Raw genomic sequence first — 14102 nt, forward strand, 5'->3', positions numbered from 1 at the left:
TATATCAAGGTACCACTGTATTTAGTATAAAGCAGTTGTTAAAAATTATTCACAGAAAATAAGCTAGGAGAAAATATTTTAAAAGATTAATACTAGAAGACCTTGGGTGGCAAGATAGAAATGTAAAGACAGGGAGCCAACACCTCAGACGAGCAGGTGGGCGGTGGGCAGGTCAAGAGCCAGGGCGACGTGCTGCGTAAGGCCAGCAGAACACGGAGCACAGAGTACACGCCCTGCGCCTCCACTCTGCACCATCACGTAGAAACATTACAGGAGCACTGAACACTCCTCTATCACACAATTATACTACTGTTGGTTTTCCATGCTTTCAATAAGACTTCCTTCGCATGCACTGTGGCTTCCAATGGAAACATCTACTCAGCACACTTGATTACTGCAACAGTTGTAGAACATTCCATGTGCTGAGTGAAGTCTCTTGTCCCATTTCTCTCCACATCAAGTGTTCTGACCCTTCATTCCCCAGTTTGCTGTAACATGAAGGTTACATTTTATATAATAGAGCAGGCAGCACACAAAATTAAAATATCCTTTGAGGTATATATATTGACCATCATTCAATAAATAGTATATGAACCAAGGGCCAGCTGAAGATTTCTGGTCTCCTCCCTCAGAATAGGCAGTATAAAAGATGACTCGGGGAAATAATGGAGTATTGAAGAAGGATGGTTATGTTTTCCTGAAGATAAAGGAGAATATTAAACAAAGAAAGTGCTTGACCTTATTTCTTTACTCGACAAATCCGAGTTGAGGCACTCTATTATTAGTAGTCAGTAATAAATGCACAGTGTTGTAAAGGACAGGTAAGCGTGTAAGGCAAGGGCAGCTGCTTTCCGTCAGGGGTCGGAAACAGCTTCTGTGGGGAAGTGTCACATAAGCTGGGACCCGACGGATAAATATGGGTTAATAGGAGATAAGCACTTTCCAGTGAGTGGAAAAAGCCTGCGCAGAGATCCACCCATGTGTGGAAGATTCAAGGATGATTCCTTTTGTTGGTGATAAAGAAGAGAGTTTGAGTGGCCTTTCCTGAGCAGAAGTAAGGCATCAGCCAACATGCAACAATGCAAACTTCCTGAAGGGCACGCAGGAAGCAGACAATGATGCACACTCCTTGGACAGCGAATAAAACTGGCTGAATTTTTCCAAAGTTGCTTGAGGTGACAATGAAAAATTCTGAGAAAGTACATGATATCACTTACAAGTTTGTTACAAAGAATTCTGCTAATGAAGAAGTCTCAAGCAGTATATTATTTTATAATACATTAATAAGGGAATAAAATAGAATAAAATATTCATATAACTAAACTATAAGATGTCTACATAAAAATAAATATGGGCAAAAACCTTAGAAAATATTTAACAACATTCTTCTTTGTAGTGTGTTCAATTAAAAGTAAAAGTCTGATAATACTGATGGCTCAATTCAATATTCTGTCATTTACAAGACTTATAAGTACTCTTTAATCAAGAATCAGGCAGTGCACACTTTCTCTACAGGCCTTTATGATATAAATACAGTCTTAAACAGAAGTCTTAAACACTGCATCTAACAAAATGTTGAACTAGACAAGAAAAGAAATACTGATTGTCACTAACTGGAAAACAGCTATATACTGTATTGCCAGCATTTTTCGATCACTAGATTCCTTCAGAATGATGTAAGACCACCCACAACTTTCAGCAAGACAGACTATTTGAAATTTAACAACCCTGTTCCTTCTACCAACCAAAATTCTTGAACTCTGCTTTTGCTTGATACAGTCTGAAACCCATTTTCTTTGCACACAGGAAAAATATGATAAACCATATACCATAAAATCTCAAATCTAAAGAACCAGAGTTTATGAACACAGAGCTGTTTTCCTAAAGAGACAGCTATTTTATCTAAACACTGTTTAAGTCAACATGACTCATTGTTTAGCCTAGTTATTGCATTTGGCTTCAAAACAAAGAAACAACTTTGGGGATATCTAGAGGACTGTGGAGACACGTTGGGTTCACTTGAAACACATTCTTCTGTCGTTCAATGAAGAAGCCCCCTTTTGTCCTTTTTTCTTGTATCTCTCTCCCATGACATTGTCTAAAACACAAGGTCACTGACTCTGCAGTGCTCAGCTGCTGGAGAGGAGATTTAAACAGAGTCATTGGGAGTGTGCCTCTACCTAGTATCAGAGCTACCCTTTGATTCCTTTCAAGAGAAGCACAAAGGATCCAACCATGTTTTCTGCAGCTTTGAAAAGCCCAACACTCATCATGTATACAATGGCTTTCAATGTATATGCAAGACTTTTTTCTTTTCTTTATCCTAGGTTGGGAAACCATTTGTTGCCAAATTTTTCGTGATGGTATTTTTAGATGGAGTGGCCACAGCAACACTCAATCTTTCAAAAGAGAAGATCAGTGGTTTGCTTTTCTGTTCTTGTTCTGGAAATAGTATTTATCATTCCTGCATGCACTTCAAGGAGAATAGCAGAATATAAACTCAAAGCTTATTTACTCTACAAAATGCTACTGCCTCCATGAGGTAAGCATTTGCCAAGAATGTCTCTTTAATTTTGCAGGGTAAGTGTAAAATCTCTGGTGGAACTACAGTGCACTTAAAAGAGGAAGCTATAAGCTATTGGGAACCAGAGTTTGACCTGAGTATTAACAGCTTGCAGTTGCCTTTTTAAACATGCAATGAAGTTTCATTCCACTGATTTATAGGCATTTTTAATCTCTAAATCTCAAAAAGCAAAACATATTTATCAGGCAAAATGGCAGGTGTCAATAGTTGGGATGGTGTTATTTGAGGAGTTCACATTGCACAATTCAAGTGACTTAGCAAGATTAAGTCAAACAAGCCACTTTATGCCCTAAAACCAGAAGAGTGGGTAACAGGTTTCTAGTTAGGTATTTGCTTTTGGTTTCTCTTCTTCAAAGAGACATACAAGTTGTACTTCACTAATTTTAACACTTTGCAAGCTTTCTTATTCATATTAATACATGTAAAAAATTAGCTAACCTTGTCTTTTAACATCTAAATGGAAAATAATTTAAAGTTGAGGAATTCAAGTCCAAAACTCATTTTAACCTAAGACATAAAAGTAATTAAAAATAAAACTTTGTTGTTGTTTTCTAACCTAATGAATTTCTTCTGAAATATAGTGTTTGAAGACAGAGAGCTATATGCTCAAATCAGGGCACTTCATCTAACCAGCTATGTGGCTTTAGGCAAGTTACTTAAATTATGAATACATAAGTGCCCCTGCCTGAATGATGGAAATAAATAATAATACCTTTCTCATGGCACAACGATGCTAATTAAAGAGTAAATAAGTGTGAAACACCTGGAGAATAGAAGCTTCACTCATAGTATGTAGTTAGTCTCCATGCCAAGATGGGAGTTTCAGAATGCTTGTACACTGTCATAGGTGGCGAGCACTGCTCTGCAGTTGTTTTCTGAGCTAATCCCGCTAAATAAAGTCTGTAGAACTAACATCTAGTCTGTATTGCAATGGAATCTGTACACCAATAAAAATAGTTATGATTTTTTAAATATTAGCAAAAATAAATTTTGAATTCAAACCTAGAGGCAAATAATATTTTTCAAAATGCAACTTTCCTTAATCTTCACCCAGTCTACCTCCCTTAAATTACTACTTATTTTTCCTAATAGTTATTGAGCATATACAGTACCTATCACTTCACTAAAATAGTAAATTAATCTCCACATCAATCCTATTAGCTAGATCCTATTGTTTTTTGCTTTAAGAATATGAGAAAACTGCAGATGAATCTTGGGTAAGTTCCCCCAGTTTTGAATGTAAATCTGTGTGACCCAAATGCATGCTCTGCAGCCCCCGGTGGAGAATGAGAACACATTCAGCTGGAGGACTTGGACTCCTGCACTTTCTCCTGAGAATAGCAGTGGTTTCCAAATGTTAACACACATAAGAAATACATGAATTTCTTATTAAAAATAAAAATTCCTAGCAATAAAGATAGTTCCTTCCAAAAACATTCAAAGGGTCTTCCCAATTCTCTGTTGAACTCACTAAACTTGTTGCATACCAGGGCAGTTGCCAAGGAGATTAACTTAGGTTGACTCCTACTTGTGATTCAGATCTCAGTATTTTATTAGGCAAAACAAGGGGCGAATCCATTATAAGCTGGTGCCCCACCAGTTGGCCCAAGGAGTCCCTGCACTAACTTACTCAAAATGTGCTGTAAAGTTTAGGTTTTTTTGTTTCCAATAAAGACTAGTCAAGGCCCTGGCCGGCTGGCTCAGCGGTAGAGCGTCGGCCTGGTGTGCGGGGGACCCAGGTTCGATTCCCGGCCAGGGCACATAGGAGAAGCGCCCATTTGCTTCTCCACCCCCCCTCTCCTTCCTCTCTGTCTCTCTCTTCCCCTCCCGCAGCCAAGGCTCCATTGAAGCAAAGATGGCCCGGGCGCTGGGGATGGCTCCTTGGCCTCTGCCCCAGGTGCTAGAGTGGCTCTGGTCTTGGCAGAGCGACGCCCCGGAGGGGCAGAGCATCGCCCCCTGGTGGGCAGAGCATCGCCCCTGGTGGGCGTGCCGGGTGGATCCCGGTCGGGCGCATGCGGGAGTCTGTCTGTCTCTCCCCGTTTCCAGCTTCAGAAAAATACAAAAAATAAAAAAATAAAAATAAAGACTAGTCATTGTTTTGGCTTCTTCTCTCATAAAAATAAAAAATAAATAAATAAAAATTTCATGAGGATAGCCTTGTCCACCTTTTCTAAAAAATCCCCACCCATGTTATTCTCTATGTTAAAACTCTATTTTATCATTATAAAGACCTTAACATTATTTCTGGTTTTAAGGGTCAAATTTATTTTAAATAGTATGCTCTTTCGGATAGAATTAATACCAATGTGTGACTAACAGAATGACTTTTGAAATATATCCATTAATTTTGGCAATGATTTTTATTTGTAACTATCTGATAAAAAATTCAAGATCCTACAAAAGATGAACTACTTTTCATTACAAAGTTTGGTAAAGATAAAAATTATATATACTTTTGCCCAATTCTTCTCTTTCTACAAAGAATCTGGAATCTCAAAAATGTATGAGATGAGCCTAACCATGTGGTGGCACAGTGGACAGAGCGTCAGACTGGGATGCAGAGGAGCCAGGTTCCAAATCCCCGAGGTCACCAGCTTGAGCGTGGGGTCACTGGCTTGAGCACAGGCTGATCTGGCTTGAGCACAGCGTCGCTGGTTTGAGCATGGGATCATAGACGTGACCCCATGGTCTCTAGCCTGAGCCCAAAGGTTGCTATCTTGAAGCCCAAGGTTGCTGGCTTGAGCAAAGGGTCACTTGCTCTGCTGTAGCCTCCTGGTCAAGACACATATAAGAAAGCAATCAATGAACAACTAAGGTGCCACAACAAAGAATTGATGCTTCTCATCTCTCTCCCTTCCTGTCTGTCTGTCCCTATCCGTCCCTCTCTCTGACTCTATGTTTTTGTCAAAAAATTTTAAAAAAATGTATGAGACGAAGTCAGGGAAGAAAGACTGATGTCCTATAGAAAACTTGTGTAGGAAAACTATCTCCTCAATTTTTGATACAGGTGATCCCTAATTCATATCTGAATGTTGTCCAAAAATGCATAAGCATGTCAATGACTAGAGGTATAAAACTAACTTCTTCTTAAAAAAAAAAAACAACAAAAAACAGTATTATAAGTTGTATCAAGACCCAAAAATGATCACTAATGATGATATTTAATCAAATGTTTATCCAATATTACTTTTTAAATTTTACATGTTATTTATTTTCATTAGTTATATGCAGGGGTACACGGGGTGGGCTCTGGGGCCAGAATGGCAAGGGAAACACTCTACTTGACACTCTTTGAATTATCCAGCAGTGTTTTTTAATTCTTTGGAGCCTTGGTTTACCAATCCATAAAATGGGATAATATCATCTATCTCAGGAGTTTTTTATAATTAAGTTAATAAATTAAAGCAGAGCAGTTAGAGGCATCTTATATTGCTCAGAATATATTATCTGTTATCATTATTCTTATTTTCCAAAAATAACAGTAATATTCCTCAGAGAGGTCAGATACCTTTCTCAAGGTCATACAATTAAAAATGACCAATGGGAGCCATGGCCCATTGGCTCAGTGGTAGAGCATCGGCCTGGCGTGTGGAAGTCCTGGGTTTGATTCCTAGCCAGGGCACACAGGAGAAGCACCCATCTGCTTCTCCACCCTTCCCCATTCCTTTCTCTCTGTCTCTCCCTTCCCTTTCTGCAGTAAAGGCTCCATTGGAGCTAAGCTGGCCTGGGCGCTGAGGATGGCTCCATGGCCTCTGCCTCAGGTGCAATGGAGCAGTGGCCCAGATGGACAGAGCAGCGCTGCCTGGTGGGCATGCCAGGTGGATTTCTGTCCGGCACATGCAGGGAGTCTGTCTCTCTGCCTCCCCACTTCTCATTTCAGAAAAAAAAAAAAAAATGACCAATGAGAGAAAACTAAAATTAGGTCTTTTGGCTCTAGAACCACTGTCCTTTCCAACAAACCATACCATCTTCCTACACTGCCAGGGACACAGCCAACTATGATGGACCACCTTTTTGAGAAATGCAGGCAACGGGCTTATCTGGGACATTGCTAAAATGATAGTAAACACATAAAACTCAGCCATCATGAAAATATCCCTCTAAATCTCTGTATCTTGTTTGTTAAAACATATTTCTTTGTCAACGTTTCATTCCTTCCTTGCTTGAGGAGAACTTTACAAATGAATTAAAATACTCACAATGCAAAACAGATTGGTGAGAATCTGCTCTGGTTGAATGTCCAACAGGAGCCCTCAAACACTGTCTGTCCAACTATTTACAAAGTGCAGCCACACCTGTCTGCTTTTTATTCCCAGTATGGGAAAGATTCCTGGACACTTAGTATTCCCTCACAGAAACAAAACTACCGGGAGTCAAAACCTGTCAGGAAATTTGAAAATAGAAGACAAAGCTAATCATATCTGAAGATACTGCATCCTCTGTGGCATCTTTAGATCTCACTGAACAAATATTTCTTGAGTACTTCTTAGCTGGACATCAGTAATGCAATTCCTTTTAAGAATACCATAAAAATTAAAAAATAAACATGTTTTCTAGAAACCGACAGTCTTCCAGGGAAGACATGGTATGTTTATGGTAATATAATATAGGAGAGTGTAAGGTAACAGGTCTTGAATAGAGGCATAGAATGGCAATGGCATTTATCATCAAACCTATAAAACAGGAAATCATTCTCAATTCCTCCCTCACAACTAATTAGTTGGTGAGTCTTGCTGATTTACCTCTAAAATGTCTCTCAAATATCTCATTTCTTTTGCATCCAAATAATCCCTCTTTAATTCCAGACACCTGTCAACTTTGACTGGATAATTGCATGAGAGAGACACCTGCTCTTCCTGCCTTCGGTCTTTCCCTTTGTTCAAACACTTAGGAATGTTGCATAAACACAGGCTCCACGATGCAGTCTGTGTGCTGGGAGCTGCAGATACAAAGACTCTGACTACCTTGTAAGTCAAGTGGAATTCTCTCATCAGTCTCATTCTTCTACCTGAGCTTTGCCAAGCAATGCCCTTCATGACCTGACCCTTACTTGCCTCCTTAACCCCAATACCTGGTACGTATTTCCTCCTTGATCTTTATGCTCATGCAGGACAGCTACCTGTAATGTCTAAAAACATCTCACAGCCTCATACTTCTCAGTTCAGTCTAGCCTTTGCCTTATCTGCCTTGCTGACTTTTCCAGGTTTCAATGCTTAACCAATGCTGTAAGCTCTGAAGTCTTTACTGATTTCACTTTCTCCTGTGAGAAATGAGAGGATTATCTTAATAAATGATACTATTTTACTGGCACTAAGAAGTATTTTAATTACATGTGTGTAATCTTTGCACTGAGTCTGTATTTTTAAATATATATTTATATTTCTTTAAAAATGTATTATTTAAGGCCCTGACTGGTTGGCTCAGTGGTAGAGCGTCGGCCTGACGTGCAGAAGTCCCGGGTTCGATTCCCGGCCAGGGCACACAGGAGAAACGCCCATCTGTTTCTCCACCCCTCCCCCTCTCCTTCCTCTCTGTCTCTCTCTTCCCCTCCCGCAGCAAGGCTCCATTGGAGCAAAGATGGCCCGGGCGCTGGGGATGGCTCCTTGGCCTCTGCCCCAGGCGCTAGAGTGGCTCTGGTCGCGGCAGAGCGACGCCCTGGAGGGGCAGAGCGTCGCCCCCTGGTGGGTGTGCTGGGTGGATCCCAGTCGGGCGCATGCAGGAGTCTGTCTGACTGTTTCTCCCCGTTTCCAGCTTCAGGAAAAAAAAAATAATTAAAAAAATGTATTATTTATTTTAGAAACTTCCACAATATTCTGAGAGACTGAAGACTGTACCTGTTCAATGGAAATTATTTAAGTTGATAGACAAAGTCTTCAATTTTCAACCCAGTTGGAGGGAGGGGAAGGGAGAAGAGAAGAGACTAGTTTTCTTCGTTTTCTAATAGTAGTAAGAGCAGATTCACTTGCCATTCTCATTTTGCTTGTGCAGCATTTCAGACAATGAGTTTACAGTGAAATCAAATCAGGAAGGTTTCCAATACTGAGCAACCTACATATATGGCTTACTGCGGCAGCAGCCATGACAGCCACGGTGGCTACAAACAGCAAGGTGGCACTGTGGACAGCATCCACCACACAGAGAGGCAGAGCAGAAATAGAACAACAGCCTTGTTCTTATAAGCAGCATTTTACTCTTGGGCATATCGTTTCAGCCTCAATGTTTGCATCTGTATAGAAAAGGTTTGAACTGAATAGTAATATCCTTTCTAGTACTTTTCTCCCCTAACTTTACAATTTTATAAAACTACCCTTTACTACTACCCCAACATAAACTGAATTCTTCCAAATTTTGTCTATAATATGCTCTTTCTTCTTTGCTAACATTATTTCCATTGTTCAACATGCAACTAACCCTCATGTCCATAAAGTTGTTACATAATTTGTGAACAATGGTTAAGCAAAACGAAATTTCAACTTGTATATTTCTAGTTTGCTCTGATTGACACTCAGAATAAAGCTTACTACAAGTAATTAATTTGGGAGGAAAAAAAACTCAAGTAATATATTTTCTTAGATTTAAACTAGTCTTTGCCCTCCATTTAGTGTTGTAATTGAACTTGAAACTGTAATTATTGACAATAAGAAAGCCATAAAGTCTCTTGATTATAATCCTACACCTATGAAGAGTTAAACAGTAAATAATCTTCTTTTTTATCAGCACACATGGATGTGTTTAATCAAGCAATTACAAACTATTATTTATTAGATGGTAACTTTACCACAGCCTAGACAAAGATTAGCATAAAGGTCAGATCATGGAGCACTGCCAAATATTTTTCTTAATACATTTTTTTGGGGAAAAAGAGTCGTCCTTTTTCCCGAAGTTAGCTAGCACCTGAGGTGGAGGCCATGGAGCCATCCTCAGCGCCCGGGCCAACTTTGCTCCAATGGAGCCTTGGCTGCAGGAGGGGAAGAGAGAGACAGAGAAAGGAGAGGGGGAAGGGTGGAGAAGCAGATGGGCACTTCTGTGTGCCCTCACTGGAAACTGAACCCAGGACATCCACATGCCAGGCTGATGCTCTACCACTGAGCGAACTGGCCAGGGCCAAAAGGAGTCTTCTTTAGATGAGTTTAAAACAACTTAGGTCCATAGTTTTTTTATGTTTTTAGTCTTCAAAGAATTTCTAGACTTCCCATTCCTCTGTGAAGAATATTTATAAAACATAGGTAAAATAATCCAAGTCAAAAACTTTTTTCAAATCCAGCATTCTTTCTTATCATCCTCTATTTATCTTACTTTAATTTAGTTTTTCTTTCTTAGATATAATTTATGCAGCCTATGTACTTTAAAGACGATAGTCATTTCCATTCTGTGTATTCTTCCCATTTTTCAATCCATGATGGGTCTACTTATGATCTTTTGTTGTAGAACCTAGATCAAGTAATTATGTCTTTTTTCAATTCTGTAATCCCTCCTCTACATGGGAGGGAAAAGGTTGCTCATAAATGCCCTTCAGCACCCTCCCCCTATCATGTTTCATGCATGCATGAAACATGACATGAGAGTTTACTGCCTCTTTATTCCAGCTTTTGAGTGTCACACAAATATAATTTTGCAGCTAAGTTTCTAAATTTAGCCTGAAGGTTGCTACCTAATTCTACCATGAGTGGATAATTGCTTACTCTTCTACAGGGACTGTTCTGCATGAAAAGAAATACAAGAATATTTACTTAGCCTTCATTTTATATAATTTACAAACAGCATTTCCAACCTAGAATTTCAAACCACAGAAGTAGCAAGACTGTTAGCAATGGTGGTGATTAAAGAACTTTTGGTGCTCTTGCTGAATACATAGAAAAATTAACACTGTTGACAGAATACTTTTCCCTGAGCTTAATGCCAAAATGTAAATTTTTTAAACTGATAGACTATATCAGTTATGGTCTCTTCGTCATGTGTAATAAAGAGGTCATATGCATACATTCTCTTAAAGTGGGGTGCTACTGAATATAGTACTTTTTTCTTAACAGTTTGAGGGTACAATGTAACAGATATTCTTAATCTCAGCTGGTATGAAGATCAATTTATATGTTGTTTCTGGAAGGCAGATCAAACATAGATTGAAAAATTTTATAACAAACCCCATAGAGAATGATATAGGAAATTATTATTATTATTATTTGTTGTTGTTGTTGTATTTTTCTGAATTGAGAAGCAGGGAGGCAGAGAGACATACTCCCACATGTGCCCCGCCAGGATCCATCCGGCATGCCCACTAAGGAGCAATGCTTGGCCCATCTGGGCTGTTGCTCCATTGCAACCAGAGCTATTCTAGTGCCTGAGGTGGAAGCCATGGAGTCATACTCAGCGACCTGGCCAACTTTGCTCCAATGGAGCCTTGGCTGCAGGAAGGGAAGAGAGAGATAGAGAGAAAGGAGAGAGGGAAGGGTGGAGAAGCAGATGGGCGCTTCTCCTGTGTGCCCTGACCCGGAATTGAACTTGGGACTTCCACACACTGGGCTGATGCTCTACCACTGAGCCAACTTGCCAGGGCCCAGAAGGAAAAATATAAACCATAAAAAATAAGAATGATGCATAGGAACACATTAAAATTTGGAATTGTAATTTATACCTCATTACTGACTGTGTGAAAAAGCAAGCCAGATAATGAGAGATTGGTAAACTCATAGAACCTATAAAGGGCTGATATTCAGAATGTATAAAACCCACATAGAAATCAGTAAAAAAATAAAAATAAAGTAAAAATAGGCAAGTGACTAACAAACAGTTAAAAAGATGTTCAAAGTCATTAGTAATCCAGAGAATATAAATTAAAACTACAATGAGATACCATTGTATAGCTTCCAGATCATCTAAATTTTGTTTTAATAAAAAATTTTAAAAAGATGGTTATTTCCAATATTAGGCAAAGATATAGAAGAACTGGAATTTTCATAAACTGTTGGAAGAAAATAAATTTGTATAACTACTTTAAAAATAATTTAGCTTATCTGCTCAGTTTAAACATGGGCATACATATTAACCAGCAATAAATGCCTAGGTATACACCAAAAGATATGTACAAGGTGGTCACAACAACCTTAGTCATGACAGCCCCAAACTGAAACTGACATTAATGCCTATCAACAAGAGAAAGAATAAACACCTTATGATTTTTTCCTACAGTAGGTTACATTCAGGGGAAAAGAAAGGAGGCTCATGGACAGGGACACAAGGGGACTACGTATATATTCTAATCTGGGTGAAAATACGGTCTTTTTCTGCTAACTCGTGTGACAATTCATTTATACAGAAGACTTTTGCACTTTTTCTGTGTCTACGTTTGATTTGCTGAAAATTGTATTTTAAAAAAGAGGCACTGAAATCTATACATACATAAATTCTGAATAGGGATATTTTAGTTTCCTTGTTGCTGTAACAAATTACTGCAAACACTGTGGCTTAAAAACAACAGAAACTTATTCTCACACAGGTTTGCAGGCCAGAAGTTCACAATCAGTATCATTGGCCTGAAACTGAGGTGTTGACATGACCACACTCCCTCTGGACACTCTAGGGAGAATCTGTTCTTTGCCTCTTCCTCGGGGACTATTAACATTCCTTGGCTTACAACCACCTCACTCCAAACTCCCCCTCTGTGGTCACAGGGCCTCCTTCTTGTCTTCTGAGTTAAAGTTTTCTGTCTCTCTTGTATAAGCAAATTTATGACTGTATTTAGAGCTCACCTGGAAAATCCAGGATAATCTCCTGATCTCAAGAGCTTAAATTTATTCATATAAGTGAAGTCAATTTTGCCATATAAAGTAACACTCACGAGTTCCAGGAATTAGGCAGTGGATGTTTTTCAGGGAGCCATTATTCAACCTACCATACATGGTGTTACTGAAACAGTAATCACTCTGAGTTCAGAGAGGGAAAAAAGTAACTGAGTATTAGAATCAGCTGAGAAGGCCTCATGCAGCAGGAGGCTCAGGAAAAGTGCCTTTAATGGGTAATGGCATCAGAACGCACAGAGAACAGGCAGTCTAGTCCAAGTGGCCACAAAGGATGCCAAGCAACAAGGAAAAACAATTTAATATAATCCACCACTAGTAAAAACACTTTGAAATGCACTGAAAATGTGGTACATGTTCATGAAAAGAGAGGATATGAATCTTAGCTATATTTACACATCACATATTACCAGTAATAATATTCATTTTTCATATGATAAAAACCTCATTTAAAAGTGAAAATCATTAACAATTTTTGATGGTTTGGGGTATTTTCCACACTTCAGAAACTCTGTCTTCTCAGAATGCCTGTGCTTATGACTTTTATGCAGCTACTCGGGCTACTAATGCAAACTGAGTGTTTGTTGCTGGAGATGAAGCAATACAGTAAGACTCAGGCACAGTGTGTTGGAAGCAGAGGAAACCTCATTATCTTTTCCAGTTGGGCTCCGAGAACATTCCCTGTGGAGAGCCAAGAGACTCGCACAGCCTGCTCCGCGCACTGTTGTTGCGTTACTGTTACACCTGCAGCTTAATCCTTGACCTTATCAACGTCATCAGTTAGAAAGGCATGTCTGTCCCTTTGGAACAGTAGCTGGTATCCCTTATTATTCCCAAATCTCTTCAAAAGAAAAGGGGATTATGTTCTGACATTCTTTCAAAGAAAATGAAATAATTTCATTGTCATAAGATTATGCAAATAAAAATGATTTTGCTCTAGTATGATTATAAATTACACATCAAAATGATCATGAAAACTAGATTACATACTTTAAGTGAGGCTATTGATAAAGATACTTTCAATTCTGAAAAATCACATTCTTCTCCAAAAATGTTATTTAAAAATGACAGCCTTTCTAAGGGTTCCCTTCCCATCTCTCTTTCTTTGAAGTGACCTGTAAAGCAGATTGGGCATGATCTTGCACAATAAGTCAGTTTATGAATTGAAATGGTGAGGGAGACTTACTGCTCCTTTAACTGATTATTATATTTATTTATTTATTTATTTATTTATTTTTTATTTATCTGAAGCTGGAAACGGGGAGGCAGTCAGACAGACTCCCGCATGCACCCGACCGGGATCCACCCGGCATGCCCACCAGGGGGCGATGCTCTGTCGCGACCAGAGCCACTCTAGCGCCTGGGGCAGAGGCCAAGGAGCCATCCCCAGCGGCCCGGGCCATCTTTTGCTCCAATGGAGCCTCGGCTGCGGGAGGGGAAGAGAGAGACAGGGAGGAAGGAGAGGGGGAGGGGTGGAGAAGCAGATGGGCGCTTCTCCTGTGTGCCCTGGCCGGGAATCAAACCCGGGACTTCCGCACGCCAGGCCGACGCTCTACCACTGAGCTAACCGGCCAGGGCTAACTGATTATTTTTTAAAGCAGTCTTCCCAGTCCATCCACTTAGGCGGGCAATTAAAGGGACAGCAGAGGTCTCCCCCGTTAGAAAGGCCACAGCCTTAAACTGAGTGCGGTCTGAGGAGAGGAACTCTTGCTGTCAGATCCCAG

The 14102-nt window shown here is 39.6% G+C and overlaps 1 protein-coding gene and 1 non-coding gene across 2 annotated transcripts in view; one reads left to right on the forward strand and one right to left on the reverse strand.

Annotated features, from left to right (window-relative positions):
• The window catches only part of SEMA3C (semaphorin 3C), a 213074-nt gene that overhangs the window by 124951 nt on the left and 74021 nt on the right, over window positions 1-14102 (reverse strand). The gene's annotated exons all lie outside the window — the stretch shown is intronic.
• Window positions 7989-8064, forward strand: TRNAV-GAC (transfer RNA valine (anticodon GAC)). Its single transcript has one exon. It is a non-coding gene; the product is annotated as a tRNA-Val (tRNA).

The sequence above is a fragment of the Saccopteryx leptura genome, chromosome 12, assembly GCF_036850995.1.
Source record: "Saccopteryx leptura isolate mSacLep1 chromosome 12, mSacLep1_pri_phased_curated, whole genome shotgun sequence".
NCBI lineage: Eukaryota > Metazoa > Chordata > Mammalia > Chiroptera > Emballonuridae > Saccopteryx > Saccopteryx leptura.